The sequence below is a fragment of the Rhinopithecus bieti genome, unplaced genomic scaffold (genome assembly GCF_001698545.2).
Source record: "Rhinopithecus bieti isolate Rb0 unplaced genomic scaffold, ASM169854v2 scaffold_5889, whole genome shotgun sequence".
In the NCBI taxonomy this organism is placed as follows: Eukaryota; Metazoa; Chordata; class Mammalia; order Primates; family Cercopithecidae; genus Rhinopithecus; species Rhinopithecus bieti.
The window spans coordinates 783,867-797,943 of NW_016805277.1; the positions used below are offsets into that span (position 1 = coordinate 783,867).

The window sequence follows — 14,077 nt, forward strand, 5'->3', positions numbered from 1 at the left end:
TTTAAAGATGGAGTTTCGCACTTGTTGCCCAGGCTGGAGTGCAATGGCATGATCTTGGCTCATCACAACCTCCGCCTCCTGGGTTCAAGCGATTCTCCTGCCTCAGCCTCCCGAGCAGCTGGGATTACAGGTATGCGCCACCACCCTTGGCTAATTTTTTATTTTTATTTTGTAATTTCATTTTATTTTTTATTTATTTTTTCTTTTGAGACAGAGTCTCGCCTTGTCACCCAGGCTGGAGTGCAGTGGCGTGATCTCAGCTCACTGCAAGCTCCACCTCCCTGGTTCACGCCATTCTCCTGCCTCAGTCTCCCAAGTAGCTGGGACTACAGGTGCCCGCCACCACGCCCGTCTAATATTTTGTATTTTTAGTAGAGATGGGGTTTCACCATGTTAGCCAGGATGGTCTTGATCTCCTGACCTCGTGATCTGCCTGCGTTGGCCTCCCAGAGTGCTGAGATTACAGGCGGGAGCCACTGTGCCCGGCCTGTATATTTAATAGAGATGAGGTTTCTCCATGTTGGTCAGGCTGGTCTTGAACTCCCAATTTCCGGTGATTGGCCTGCCTTGGCCTCCCAAAGTGCTGGGATTACAGGCATGAGCCACCGTGCCTGGCCGGAAATGAGAGTTTTACAGAGACTACAGTATTATGTTGTGATGAGGAAAGAGAGATGAAGATATGGGTTCCAATTTGGATTTAGAAAAAGTCACAAATATATATTAAGGTCTAGCCCCAAGCTGTTAGGAGATATTTGTGTGCACCCTTCATACATGTGAAAGTGCACCAAAACCTCAGTTATGAAAACAGTTACTCCCAGAGGCTACAAACAGGTAATAAGGTTAGCCAAAACCACTGTAAACTTACTTTAGTTTGTAAAGGCAAAAGGAAATGGGCATGAAGTCACAGAATCAAATTCTGTTAAATTATGAAACATTTGCTGAAAATCAACAGATACAGAGCAATTGGCAAGCTGGCTTAAAGTCTCAATTTGGCCGGGCGCGGTGGCTCAAGCCTGTAATCCCAGCACTTTGGGAGGCCGAGACGGGCGGATCACGAGGTCAGGAGATCGAGACCATCCTGGCTAATATGGTGAAACCCCGTCTCTACTAAAAAATACAAAAAACTAGCCAGGAGTGGTGGCGGGCGCCTGTAGTCCCAGCTACTCCGGAGGCTGAGGCAGGAGAATGGCGGGAAGCCGGGAGGTGGAGCTTGCAGTGAGCTGAGATCCGGCCACTGCACTCCAGCCTGGGCGACAGAGCCGGACTCCGTCTCAAAAAAAAAAAAAAAGTCTCAATTTGATGGAAGAGTATCTACAGTGAGAAGCTACTTGTTTATGGCAAAAGCTTTTTAGACTTGAGAACATAAAACAAGACTGGCCTAAACACAAATATTAAGTGGAATACTTTTTTCACTCACTCCCCACAGATACAAGAACTAGATTACTGGCCGGGCATGGTAGCTCACGCCTGTGATCCCAGCACTTTGGGAGGCTGAGGCAGGTGGATCACAAAGTCAGGAGATCTAGACCATCCTGGATAACACAGTGAAACACAGTCTCTACTAAAAATACAAAAAATACAAAAAATTAGCTGGGGATGTTGGCACGTGCCTGCAGTCCCAACTACTCAGGAAGCTGAGGCAGGAGAATTGGTTGAACCCAGGAGGCAGAGGCTGCAGTGAGCCGAGATCGTGCCACTGCACTCCAGCGTGGGTGACAGAGCAAGACTCTGTCTCAAAAAAACAAAAACAAAAAGAACTAGATTATTAATAATCATTTATTTAGCTCAAATTCTAATTTCAGATGGGAAAAAAGACTCTCAAGATGAGTTCCAAATATAGTATTGGCTGAAAGTTAGCAATTTTTTAGCATTTTGTTATGTGCCAGGCAATAAGCTTGGTTCTTTGCACATTATCTGATTTAATCCTCAGTACAAGCCTATAAGGAATATACAATATTAGCTCTATTTTACAGACTTTAAGCATTCTGCCAGGGTCACACATTAGGAAATGGTTAAGCCAAATATGACTTTTGATAATTCAACTTCAGAACCAACAATTTACAGTGTAGCATACCAAGGTTTTTCAAAAGCAGCACTGTTATTTGGGTCAGATAATTTTGTTGTGGTTTGTCCACTGCATTGTACAATGCTTAGCAGCATCCCTAGCCTCTACCCACTAGATGTCAGTAGCAACACCTCTCTCCCTTCCCCTAAATAAGTGACAACCAAAAATTTCTCCAGACATTGTCAAACGTTCCCTGGGGGGGTGGGGTGGGGTGGGGAATCCACCCTTCACCATGAAATCGCTTGATTATACTAAAATGAAAACACAGACCCAACTTAAAATATTCTCACTTAAGTTTTATTCACCTTTTAGCATCTTCCTCACCAAATATCCACAAATTCTTTCTGACTGCAAAGTCAAAGAGATTTGGTTTCCAAATGGAAGAAAAGCAAATGCCAGAATTAGTAAAGACAACCAGGACAGCCACGATGGCTCACGCCTACAATCCCAGGACTGTGAGAGGCCAAGACAGGCAGATCACCTAAGGTCAGGAGTTCGAGACCAGCCTGGCCAAAACGGTAAAAACCCTGTCTCTACTAAAAATACAAAAATTTCTGGGAAAATTTTTTTGGGGAAAAAAAAAAGTTATGTGACTTACCAGGAGGGTAACAACATATATATATATGTATGCATAAAATATGTATATATATATAAATATTCATAATCTATCAGCACTCAGGATATACAGTCTCAGCTTACATTATGTTAGGCTTTTAGAGGCAAAATGCCACTATCCTTGACGCAGATATCAATCCACACTGAAAAAAACACACCATTTAAAAATGAGACGTGCAGCTGGGCATGGTGGCTCATGCCTCTAATCCCAGAACTTTGGGAGGCTGAGGCAGGCAGATCACCTGAGGTCAGGAGTTCGAGACTAGCTTGGCCAAAATGGTAAAACCCTGTCTCTACTAAAAACACAAAAAAAATTTGCCTGGTGTAGTGGTGCACACCTGTAATCCCAGCTACTCAGGATGCTGAGGCAGGAGAATCGCTCAAACCCAGGAGGTGGACATTGCAATGAGCCAAGACTGCACCATTGCACTTCAGCCTGGGAGACAAGAGAGAAACTCCAATCGAAAAAAAAAAGAAAGACATGCATTTTTNCTCCGCCTCCTGGGTTTACGCCATTCTCCTGCCTCAGCCTCTCATGTAGCTGGGACGACAGGAGCCCGCCTCGTTGCCCGGCTAGTTTTTTGTAGTTTTTAGTAGAGACGGGGTTTCACTGTATTAGCCAGGATGGTCTCGATCTCCTGACCTCGTGATCCGCCCGTCTCGGCCTCCCAAAGTGCTGGGATTACAGCCTTGAGCCACCGCGCCCGGCCCTGACATGCAATTTTTAAAAAGCATGTATCTTGGCCGGGTGTGGTGGTTCATGCCTGTAATCCCAGAACTTTGGGAGGCCAAGGCGAGTGGATCAACTGAGGTTGGGAGTTCGAAACCAGCCTGACCAACATGGAGAAACCCCGTCTCTACTAAAAATAAAAAAATTTAGCCTGGCATGGTGGTACATGCCTGTAATCCCAGTTACTCAGGATGCTGAGGCAGGAGAATCGCTTGAACCTGGGAGGCAGAGGTTGCAATGAGCTGAGATCATGACATTGCACTCCAGCCTGGGCAACAGGAGCAAACTCCGTCTCAAAGAAAACAAAAAACAAAAAACACGCATCTCCATTTCTCCATTCCTTTAATATTCTCCAGAACTTATGCCTTTAGTTTGTATTATGTAAATTTAGTTCTGACATAACTCAGGTTTATTGAGGGCCAACTCCATGCAAAACACTATTCTAAGCACAAATCAACAAGAGTAAAGCTATTTATTCCAATGGAAAGATAATGAGACATTAACTTGGCCAGGTGTGGTAGCTCACACCTGTACTCCCAGCACTTTGGGAGGCTGAGGCGGGTGGATCACTTGAGGTCAGGAGTTCGAGACCAGCATGACTAACAGGGAGAAACCCAGTCACTACTAAAAATACAAAACTCAGCTGGGCATGGAGGCATGCACTTGTAATCCCAGCTACTTGGGAGGCTGAAGCAGTAGAACTGCTTGAACCCGGGAGGCAGAGGTTGTAGTGAGCCGAGATCACACCACTGCACTCCAGGTTGGGCGACAGAGTGAGACTGCCTTAAAAAAAAAAAAAAAAAAAAGACCCTGACCTAACATTTTTGAAGTGTAGGGCTTCTGTATGTTCTATATATTCCTTCCCTGCTACTGCCAAGAAATCAGAACAGTATTCTACTTAATAATTCATAAACAAGCCGGACAAGGAATTTAATATGAGAATTACTCATGTAAATAATTAACTTTAAAAACGCAAATAGAACTAAAACGAATCCTTTCCTATTTTCACACTTCAACTTTATTAAGTTGGGAATCAGCACTATTAAATGCTTGCATGCATAACCATCACTATATATTTACATGCAGGATACTTGTGTTTATATAAAAAGTATTTGCATAATGTGAGCTTAACTCTGCACTCCATAATGCCTTCCTCCTCCCACTTCAGGGCTATTGTTAAAACACTCTCTTTTTTCTTTTTTTTTTTTTCTGAGACGGAGTTTCACTCTTGTTGCCCAGGCTGGAGTGCAATGGTGCAATCTTGGCTCACCGCAACCTCTGTCTCTCAGGTTCAAGCGATTCTCCTGCCTCAGCTTCCTGAGTAGCTGGGATTACAGGCACATGCCACCACGCCCAGCTAATTTTTTTATTTTTAGTAGAGATGGGGATTTCACCATGTTGGCCAGGCTGCTCTCGAACTCCTGACCTCAGGTGATCTGCCTGCCTCCACCTCCCAAAGTGTTGGGATTACAGGCATGAGGCACCACGCACGGTGTTTTTTTTCTTTTTAAGACGGAGTTTTGCTCTTGTCCAGGCTGGAGTGCAATGGCGTGATCTTGGCTCACTGCAACAACCTCCAACTCCTGGGTTCAAGCAATTCTCCTGCCTCAGCCTCCAGAGTATCTGGGATTACAGGTACGTACCATCATGCCACATTAATTTTTGTATTTTTTTTTTTTTTTTTTAAGAATAAACAAGGTTTCACCATGTTGGCCAGGCTGGTCTCCAACTCCCGAGCTCTGATGATTCACCTGCCTTGGCCTCCCAAAGTGCTGGGATTACAGGCGTGAGCCACCGCGTCAGGCCGAAAGACTCTGATTGAACGTATGCAAGCTACATTTCTTTTTTGAGACGGAGTCTCGCTCTGTCACCCAGGCTGGAGAGCAGTGGCATGATCTTGGCTCACTGCAAGGTACGCCTCCCGGGTTCTCGCCATTCTCCTCCCTCACCCTCCTGAGTAGCTGGGACTACAGGCGCCAGCCACCACGCCCGGCTAATTTTTTGTATTTTAGTAGAGATGGGGTTTCACCGTGTTACCCAGGATGGTCTCGATCTCCTGACCTCGTGATACACCTGCCTCAGCCTCCCAAAGTGCTGGGATTATAGGCGAGAGCCACCACGCCCGGTCCCAAGCCACATTTCTCAAGAGTCAGAATGGTCCAGCGCAGTGGCTCAGGCCTATAATCCCAGAACTTTTGGAAGCCAAGGTGGGCAGATCAGTTGAGGTCGGGAGTTCCAGACTAGCCTGGCCTGGATAACACAGCGAAACCCTCTCTCTACTAAAAATCCAAAAAATTAGTGAGGCATGGTGGCTCCAGCTACTCAGGAGGCTGAGGCAGGAGAATCGCTTGAACCCAAAGGCAGAGGTTGCAGTGAGCTGACTTTGTGCCACTGCACTCCAGCCTAGGAAACAGATTCTGTCTCAGAAAAAAAAAAAAGAATGAATACTATATTTCTAGACGGTTTAGACCGAATAGAAGCCAAGAGTTACAGAACAGGCTGTGCAGACTATCAAAGGTTAAAGATCATCTTTTTAAATAGTTACTGAGGCCGAGAGCAGTGGCTCACGCCTGTAATCCCAACACTTTGGGAGGTCGAGGCGGGCGGATCACGAGGTCAGGAGTTCGAGACCAGCCTGGTCAACATGGTGAAACACCGTCTCTACTAAACATACAAAAACTAGCCGGGCGTGGTGGCGCACGTCTATAATCCCAGCTACTGGGGAGGCTGAAGCAGGAGAATTGCTTGAACCCGGGAGGCAGAGGTTGCAGTGAGCCGAGATTGCGCCACTGTACTCCAGCCTGGGGGACAGAGTGAAACTCCGTTTCAAAAAACAAAAACAAAACAACCAATAAAAATAGTTGCACTGAAGCGGAGCCGCGGTGGCTCAAGTCCGTAAGCCCAGCTACTGATGGACGCCTGCGGATCTGGTGGGATCACGATGGTACAGGAGGATCGAGACCATCCTGGCCTAACACGGTGAAACCCGCTCTACTATAAATACAAAAAACTAACCAGGCAACGGGGCGGGCGCCTTTTAGTCCCAGCTCTCCCCTCGGATAATGAGAGATGCGACCTTGAGAATGCATGCTACCCAGTAGGAGAGCGGCAGCTGATGCAGTGAGCTGAGATCCGGTCACTGCACTCCAGGGCCTGGGCGACACGACGAGACTCCGTCTGTCGAAAAAAAAAAAGAAAAAAAAAAAAAAAAAAAAAAAATGTTCATCTGAAAGGAGTCAACTAAGAGCTTCTATATATCTGGACTGTGACTAAATTCGAATACTCAAAGCATAAGCTACAACTTGCCATCGTTGAAGTTGTTTTGTTTTGTTTAACTCCTAAAGTTTAAGCCCTAAAATGAGCCCTTCTTTATAGAACAATTCCTCTCTCTTCTCTTGAATGTGGCAGTCACCACTGCCAACATAAAGAACTGTAACTATTTTTAGTTACTTCACAAAGCATCCCTGAAGCTTTCTAAACATGGAGAAAGCGTCAAGAAACCCAAGTTCTGTTCTCCAAAGATCACAGATCACGTAACTCTCAGAGATTTATTTCAGGTCCGTATAATCATATACGTTTCATAATTCTAAATGAAGATTTGCAACTCACCTCAATTACTCCCAAAGTCCATTCAGCAGAGGCCAATAGCCACGCACCCTGCCCCACCACGGGAAGTTTTGATAATAGGACGGCACATAAATAACGGCCTCCTTTGTCTTCTTCCTTTCCTTAACTGTGCCCCACGGTGCACAAATAAGGACTCCCCTTATTTTGATACGAGGCGTTTAGAATGTATTACCTGTTGTGTGCTGAAAGCGACTACTAACGTATTGCCAATAACAAGTTTGCAGAAGATGTACGCCACCCTAGAGAAAGGGTTGCGTACCCACTAAAAAGCAAAATTCATAAGCCGCTGTCCGTCCACTCGGGAGTTCCGCAAGCGTAGAAGTCCAGGGGCACTCCATTGCGACGCAGATCTCGAGCCGGCAGGCTTTCATTTAAAGGCGGAGAGCGGACTGCGGATTCCGACCTCTCAAAGAAAAGAAAGGGGGCCCCCTCCCCCCGCCGCAGGAGGAATGTCCCCCCGTAATGGCTCCACACCGAGGAAGGGCAGGCTACGTCCGGGACCCCTCCTCTCACTCCTGGCTACGCTAGGGCCCCTTGGCAGGAGGCCTCTTCTCCCCGGCCAGCTAGGCGCCAGTTCTCGCCGCCGCCCGACTCCACTCTCGGCCGGCTGACCAGCCCGCGCGCGCCCACCTACCTCAGCCGCTCGTAGACCGGCCCCTCCGCGCGTCTAGGGGCTTCCCAGCGGCTGGGAACCTCGCGCTGGCGCCGCTCCCTCCCCAGCCCGCCGCCTCTGCACGGTGCGGAGAACGGGCCAAGGCGGAGGGGCAGGCAGCGAGGGCGGCGGCGAGGCAGACGCTGGCTCCCAGCACGCGCCGCGGCCGCGGCGCACACTCCTGCCCCGGACGCAGTACGAAGAAGCCGCTACCACCCTGTAATGTTAGAGGCGGCGTGCGCGACCTCGCGAGGGCCGCGCACGCATACGCACACTCTCATCGCGAGACCCGATCTCCCGCCGCCGACCTGCACGCAAGCTTTGGGAGGGAGCTAGGCTGGCAGGCCGCGCTTGCGCGTCGTGGCCTTAGGCCTGGGCTGTTGGTGGTCCGGCGTCGACCGCCCCCAGTGGCTTAGGTTGAGGGACCCACCAAATGGGGAATTAGTAACTTCCTTACTTGTATTGGTTTTCACCACAATTCTGAGATGCTGGAACTCCTGCTGACCCCATTTCTTAGATACAGGACCTAATAAATGAAAATCAGGGGAGTTGGGACTCGTCATGCTCAGAATCATGTGATAATGAAAAGCCTTATTTTATGGGCCATCCTGATGATCCACACGGATTACAGGCGTGAGCCACTGCGCCCCACGGAATTGTCATATTCATTATTCCATAACCACAGGAAAGGATGGAACAACAAACTACCGCTATGATGTTTTTCTTGTGAGATATCTGACATATCAGTCACCTCACACAAACCCACTTAGAAGGGATTCATTTCCTTCCTCCTTCCTCCTGTGAATTTCCAGATGTCAGAATTAGAGGATCCAGAATTAGGGCAGCTACTGAAAGGGAGACACTTTATTAAGCAATGGGAAGAGGCTAGAGGAGGATGCTTGCCCTTTTTCCCCCATGTAATAAAGGCTATTTGAAGATGGACAATTCATAGTACTGAGTTCTACCGTAAGCACAGCCCTAGGCCAGGTACTGCCTTGCCAGTAGGAAAGAAAGGAGGAGCAACAACTTTTCTGGACAAACACAAGCCAGGACACAACACACGAAACAAGCCCATTCACTCAACCTAGTGAGGGACTGGTGACAGATAAGCCATGTGAACAGTTGATTAAACCTACACCAATAAGAACTCTGGATAGCCTGGGTGCGGAGGCTTACGCCTGTAATCCCAGCACTTTGGGAGGCCGAGGCGGGCAGATCACGAGGTCAGGAGTTCAAAACCAGCCTGGCCAATATGGTGAAACCCCATCTCTACTAAAAATATGAAAATTATTCGGGCATGGTGGCGCACACCTGTAGTCCCAGCTACTTGGAAGGCTGAGGCAGGAGGATCACTTGAACCCGGGAGGTGGAGGTTGCTGTAAGCCGAGATTGTGCCACTGCACTCCAGCCTGGGACAGAACGAGACTCCATCTCAAAAACAAACAAACAAACAAACAAACAAACAAACAAAAAAACAACTCTGGACACAAAAGCTCAGGTAGAATTCCCTGGTTGGGAAGGTAGGATTTTTTTGGCAGACAGGGATTCATAACATGATTCTAAACATCATTCCAACTAGGTGGAGTGACTCACACCTGTAATCCCAGGACTTTGGGAGGCCGAAGCGGGAGGCCAGGAGTTTGAGACCAGCCTGGACAATATAGAGAGATTCTGTCTCTACAAAAAATTAAAACAATTAGCTGGGTGTGGTGATGAGTACTTGTACGGCCAGCTGCTAGGGAGGCTGAGATAGGAGAAAGGACTGAGATAGGAGGAAGAAGACTGAGGCTTCCTTAAGCTGTGATTGTGACACTGCACTCCAGCCTGGGCAACAGAGTGAGACCCTGTCTCAAAAAAATAAAATACTAAAAAACAGGATTAATGATGCTAGTGTTATTTATATGTAAAAGGAAAATACCAATATAAAAAAGTTAAAATATGTACACAGATTTTAAGGCATATTAAGTAGCCTATCTAAAAACAAGTTTTTTTTCTAAGCAAGGTTTTTTTGCTCGTGAGGTAGAATTTGAGAATGTGTAACAGCACTCCCCTACCATAGAATCACTATTGCAAATCTGTAACTCTAAACTCTTGTCTGAAATGGCATTTGTACATAAAAACACTTAAGAAAAAGGAACTTTCATTCTAACAAGGTCAAATAATTTGCAGGCCCAGTAGAGGGGTAGCCAGAATAACAAAGGAAGTCAGACAGCCCTGAGTTTGAATGTCTTTCTGCCACTTGCCTCCCATGGTATTTTGGGCAAGTCACTGCTCCTTCAAAAGTTTCCACATGTATGAAATTAAGACACTGTCTTCCTTGCAGAGCTGTGAAATTAAATAAGCTAATAGGGCTATTTAAATACTCATCAGTGGCCAGGCACAGCGACTCATGCCTATAATCCCAGCACTTTGGGAAGCCAAGGCAGGTGGATCACCTGAAGTCAGGAGTTCAGGACCAGCCTGGCCAACATGGTGAAACCCTGTCTCTACTAAAAATACAAAACATTAGCCAGGCATGGTGGTGCATGTCTGTAATCCCACCTACTTAGAAGGCTGAGGCAGGAGAATCACTTGAACCTGGGAGGTGGAGGTTGCAGTCAGTTGAGATCGCACCACTGCACCCCAGTCTGGGTGACAGAATGAGACTCTGTCCCAAAAATAACTCCTCTCAGCTACTTGGTAGACTGAGGCGGGAGGATCGCTTGAGCCTGGAAGGCAGGGATTACAGTGAACGAAGATCACGCCACTGCACTCTAGCCTGGATGACCAAGCAAAACCCTGTCTCAAAAGATAAAAAGAAAAAAGAAAATATTCACCACTATTTAGATGTTCATTATACTATTCTATTTTCAAATATTTACCATTTTCCATAAAATATTTTAAGCTCATACAAGTTATATTGTTCTTGAAAATAACCAAATATAAACATTCCAATAAAATCTCGAATAAGAATTCATGGGAATAGGGCCAGGCACGGTGGGTCATGCCTTCTAACCCAGGACTTTGGGAGGCTGAGGTAGGCAGATTACTTGAGGCCAAGTTCCAGACCAGCCTGGCCAACATGGCAAAACCTCGTATCTACTAAAAATAGAAAAATCAGCTGGGTGTGATGGTGCACACCTGTAATCCCAGCTACTCAGGAGGCTAAGGCACCAGAATCACTTGAACCCCAGAGGTGGAGGTTGCGGTGAGCCAAGATTGGCCATTGCACTCCAGTCTGGGCAACAGTGAGACTCTGTCTCAAATTAAAAAAAAAAAAATTATGGGGACAAATATTCATCATTGCAACTGAAGGGAAAAACTGAAGAAGACTTGCAAAGGATTTGAGTTTCAAGTTTGGATTTGAAAGTGCCAGACATGAATTGGTGGAGTAGAAGCTGTGGTGGCTACAGGGATGACAACAGCAAGCACATTTATAATGGTGGAACCACCTTTACCCACTGAATAATCCAGGAAGGGTTGGAAGTGGGCTTTAAATGCCATGCTAGTCTGGAGATATTTCACAGAAGCACCATGAGCCAGGAAATATCAGCAAGAAATCTCCAGCCAGCTCTCTTTAGAGGGAGATCTAGCCACCAAGATGAAACTGCACACTTATATCAGCTGATGACCTTAGTAAAATAGCACCAACCATTTTGTGAACCACTAGCTAGTGGGTATTTGATCAAGGAAGAGGAGACATTCCAGGTTTACTCACCCTCTGACACATCTACTCATTCATGCTATATGTTGACTTTAATTTTTTTTTTTTTTTTTTTTCAGACGGAGTCTCGCTCTGTTACCCAGGCTGGGTCACTGCATTGTGGCGAAATCTCGGCTCACTGCAAACTCCGCCTCCTGGGTTCAAGCAATTCTCGTGCCTCAGCCTCCTGAGTAGCTGGGACTACAGGCATGTGCTACCAAGCCCGGCTAATTTTTCTATTTTTAGTAGGGACAGGGTTTCACCATTTTGGCTAGGCTGGTCTTGAACTCCTGACCTAAGGTGATCCTCCCACCTCAGCCTCCCAAAGTGCTGGAATTACAGGCATGAGCCACTGTGCGCAGCCAACTTATTTTAGATTCAATGGAGCAGACACATGTTATAACCATGCAAAATAGTGCTTCACGAAAATCTGAACTATCTTCACAATAGTCACTATGAGAGAAATAATGACCAACTCATTTTTTATATAGGAATTTGCTACCACTCTAGGCAGCTCCGTATAAAATTCTAAAATTCTATAAACTTCTAAAATTTTACCTCATATTAAAGCAGTCAGCCTCCTACTAATGTCTAGTCACTGTCCTAGTTTTATAGACTCATGTTGCACAAAGTCAGTCATATGATCCCACTTGTCTCTATAAGGAGCTCATTTAGTTCAGGCCTCTGGAAGCTCTTTTTTGGATATATTATAAATATTATAACGAATCTCCACTATGTAGCTCCTCTGTACTTCTCCAGCCATCCCCTCCCCCAAAGTCAGGCACGGCCATATGACTTGCACTAGTCAATGAAAGTGACAAATGCGAGATTATCTAAGATTCTTCTCTGCCATTATGACTGTGATGTTAGAGTTGCCATCAGTCTGGATCCTGGATCCTGGATCCTGGATCCTGGGGTTAGAAAGATGTGAAGTAAAGCTTCCCCTCTTACAACACATGAGGATAGTTTAGTATAGATGAGAAATAAATTTTTTTTTTTTTTTTTTTTTGAGACAAAGTCTCATTCTGTCACCCAGGCTGGAGTGCAGTGGCGAGATGTTGGCTTACTGCAACCTCCAACTCCTGGGTTCAAATGATTCTCGTATCTCAGCCTCCCAAGCAGCTGAGACTATAGGCATGAGCCAACACGCCTGGCTTTTTGTATTTTTAGTAGAGGGGGTTTCACTATGTTGACTAGCCTGGTCTCGAACTCCTGACCTCAGGTAATCTGCCTGCTTCAGCCTCCCAAAGTGCTGGGATGACAGGCGTGAGCCACTACTCCTTGCCCAGAGAAATAAACTTAAAAAAAAAAAATCACTGAGATTTTTGTTACTGCACCATGATCTAGCTGTAGTAACTGGAAACTACAAAAGTTACTTTTACCTCTGATGGAAAGCTAAGAGAGAACTGAAGAAACAGCATAATCCAAAAAAATCGAGGAAACGGGCCCTTCTACGATGTAGAGGGGCAGGTGTAAAGGATTTAACCTTGGCAAAGAACAGTGTGGCCTTTACTGCTGGCTTCTTGGAAGTAACCTCTAAACCCTTGGGATGTCATGTTTCATAGTGTTTTTGTTTGCCTGGGGCCCTGGGTCATGCAAGATAGTCTAACAATGTGATTTAGTGTGAAAGAGCTGGGTCACATGGTATCAGCTCCACCTCCTGAGGGACTGGAAACTGAAATCAGCCATATGGCTAATTAATCATATCTACATGATGAACTCCAATAAAAACTCTGGATACCAAGGCTCAGATGAGCTTCCCAGATGGGTGCAATTGCTTATGCCTGTAATCCCAGCACTTTGGGAGGCCGAAATAGGACTGCTTGAGCCCAGGAGTTGGAGGTCACCCTAGGCAACAATATAGGCAGACCCTGCCAATACTAAATAAATAAATAAATAAATAAATAAAAGCCAGGCATGGTGGCACATGCCTGTGGTCCCAACTACTTAGGATGCTGAGGTGGGAAGATTGTTTGAGCCCATGAGGTTGAGGCTGCAGTGAGCCGTAATCACATCACTGTACTCCAGACTGAATGATAGAGCAAGACTCTGTTTCCAAAATATAATAAACCAGGCATGGTAGTTCATGTGTGAAATCCCAGCATTTTGGGAAGCTAAGGTGGGAGGACCACTTGAGCCCAAGAGTTTGGGGCTACAGTGAGCCATGATCATGACACTGTACTCAAGCCTGAACAAGAGAGCAAGACCTGGACTCAAAAAATAAACGAATGAATGAATAAATAAATAGGATGCTGCTAAGGCCTAACACTTACCTTTTTTTTTTTTTTTTTTTTTTTTTTTGAGACGGAGTCTCCCTCTGTCACCAGGCTGTAGTGGGGTGGAGTGACCTCGACTCACTGCAACCTCTGCCTCCAGGGTTCAAGCGATTCCCCTGCCTCAGCCTCCCGAGTAGCTTGGACTATAGGTGCACGCTACTACACCAGGCTAATGTTTTCTATTTTAGTAGAGACGGGGTTTCACCACGTCGGCCAGGATGGTCTCAATCTCCTGACTTCGTGATCCGCCTGCCTCAGCCTCCCAAGTTGCTGGGATTACAGGTATGAGCCACCGCACCCAGTCACTTACCTGTTCTTAAGGTTAAGTTACTCTAGGCTGGGTGCAGTGGCTCACACCTGTAATCCCAGCTCTTTGGGAGGCTGAGGCAGGCAGATCACTTGAGGTCAGGAATTCGAGACCAGTCTGACC

The 14,077-nt window shown here is 46.3% G+C and overlaps 1 protein-coding gene across 2 annotated transcripts in view; it reads right to left on the minus strand.

Moving 5' to 3' along the window:
• CUNH5orf24 (chromosome unknown C5orf24 homolog) overlaps positions 1 to 7,944 on the minus strand; it is a 14,509-nt gene extending 6,565 nt beyond the window's left edge. The window contains exon 1 of one of the 2 annotated variants that reach the window (XM_017871947.1): positions 7,672 to 7,944. The gene's annotated coding sequence lies outside the window, so the exon portion shown is untranslated. The remainder of the gene's footprint in view (positions 1 to 7,671) is intronic. The other variant, XM_017871946.1, reaches the window with a different exon arrangement.
• Positions 7,945 to 14,077: the final 6,133 nt, after the last annotated feature.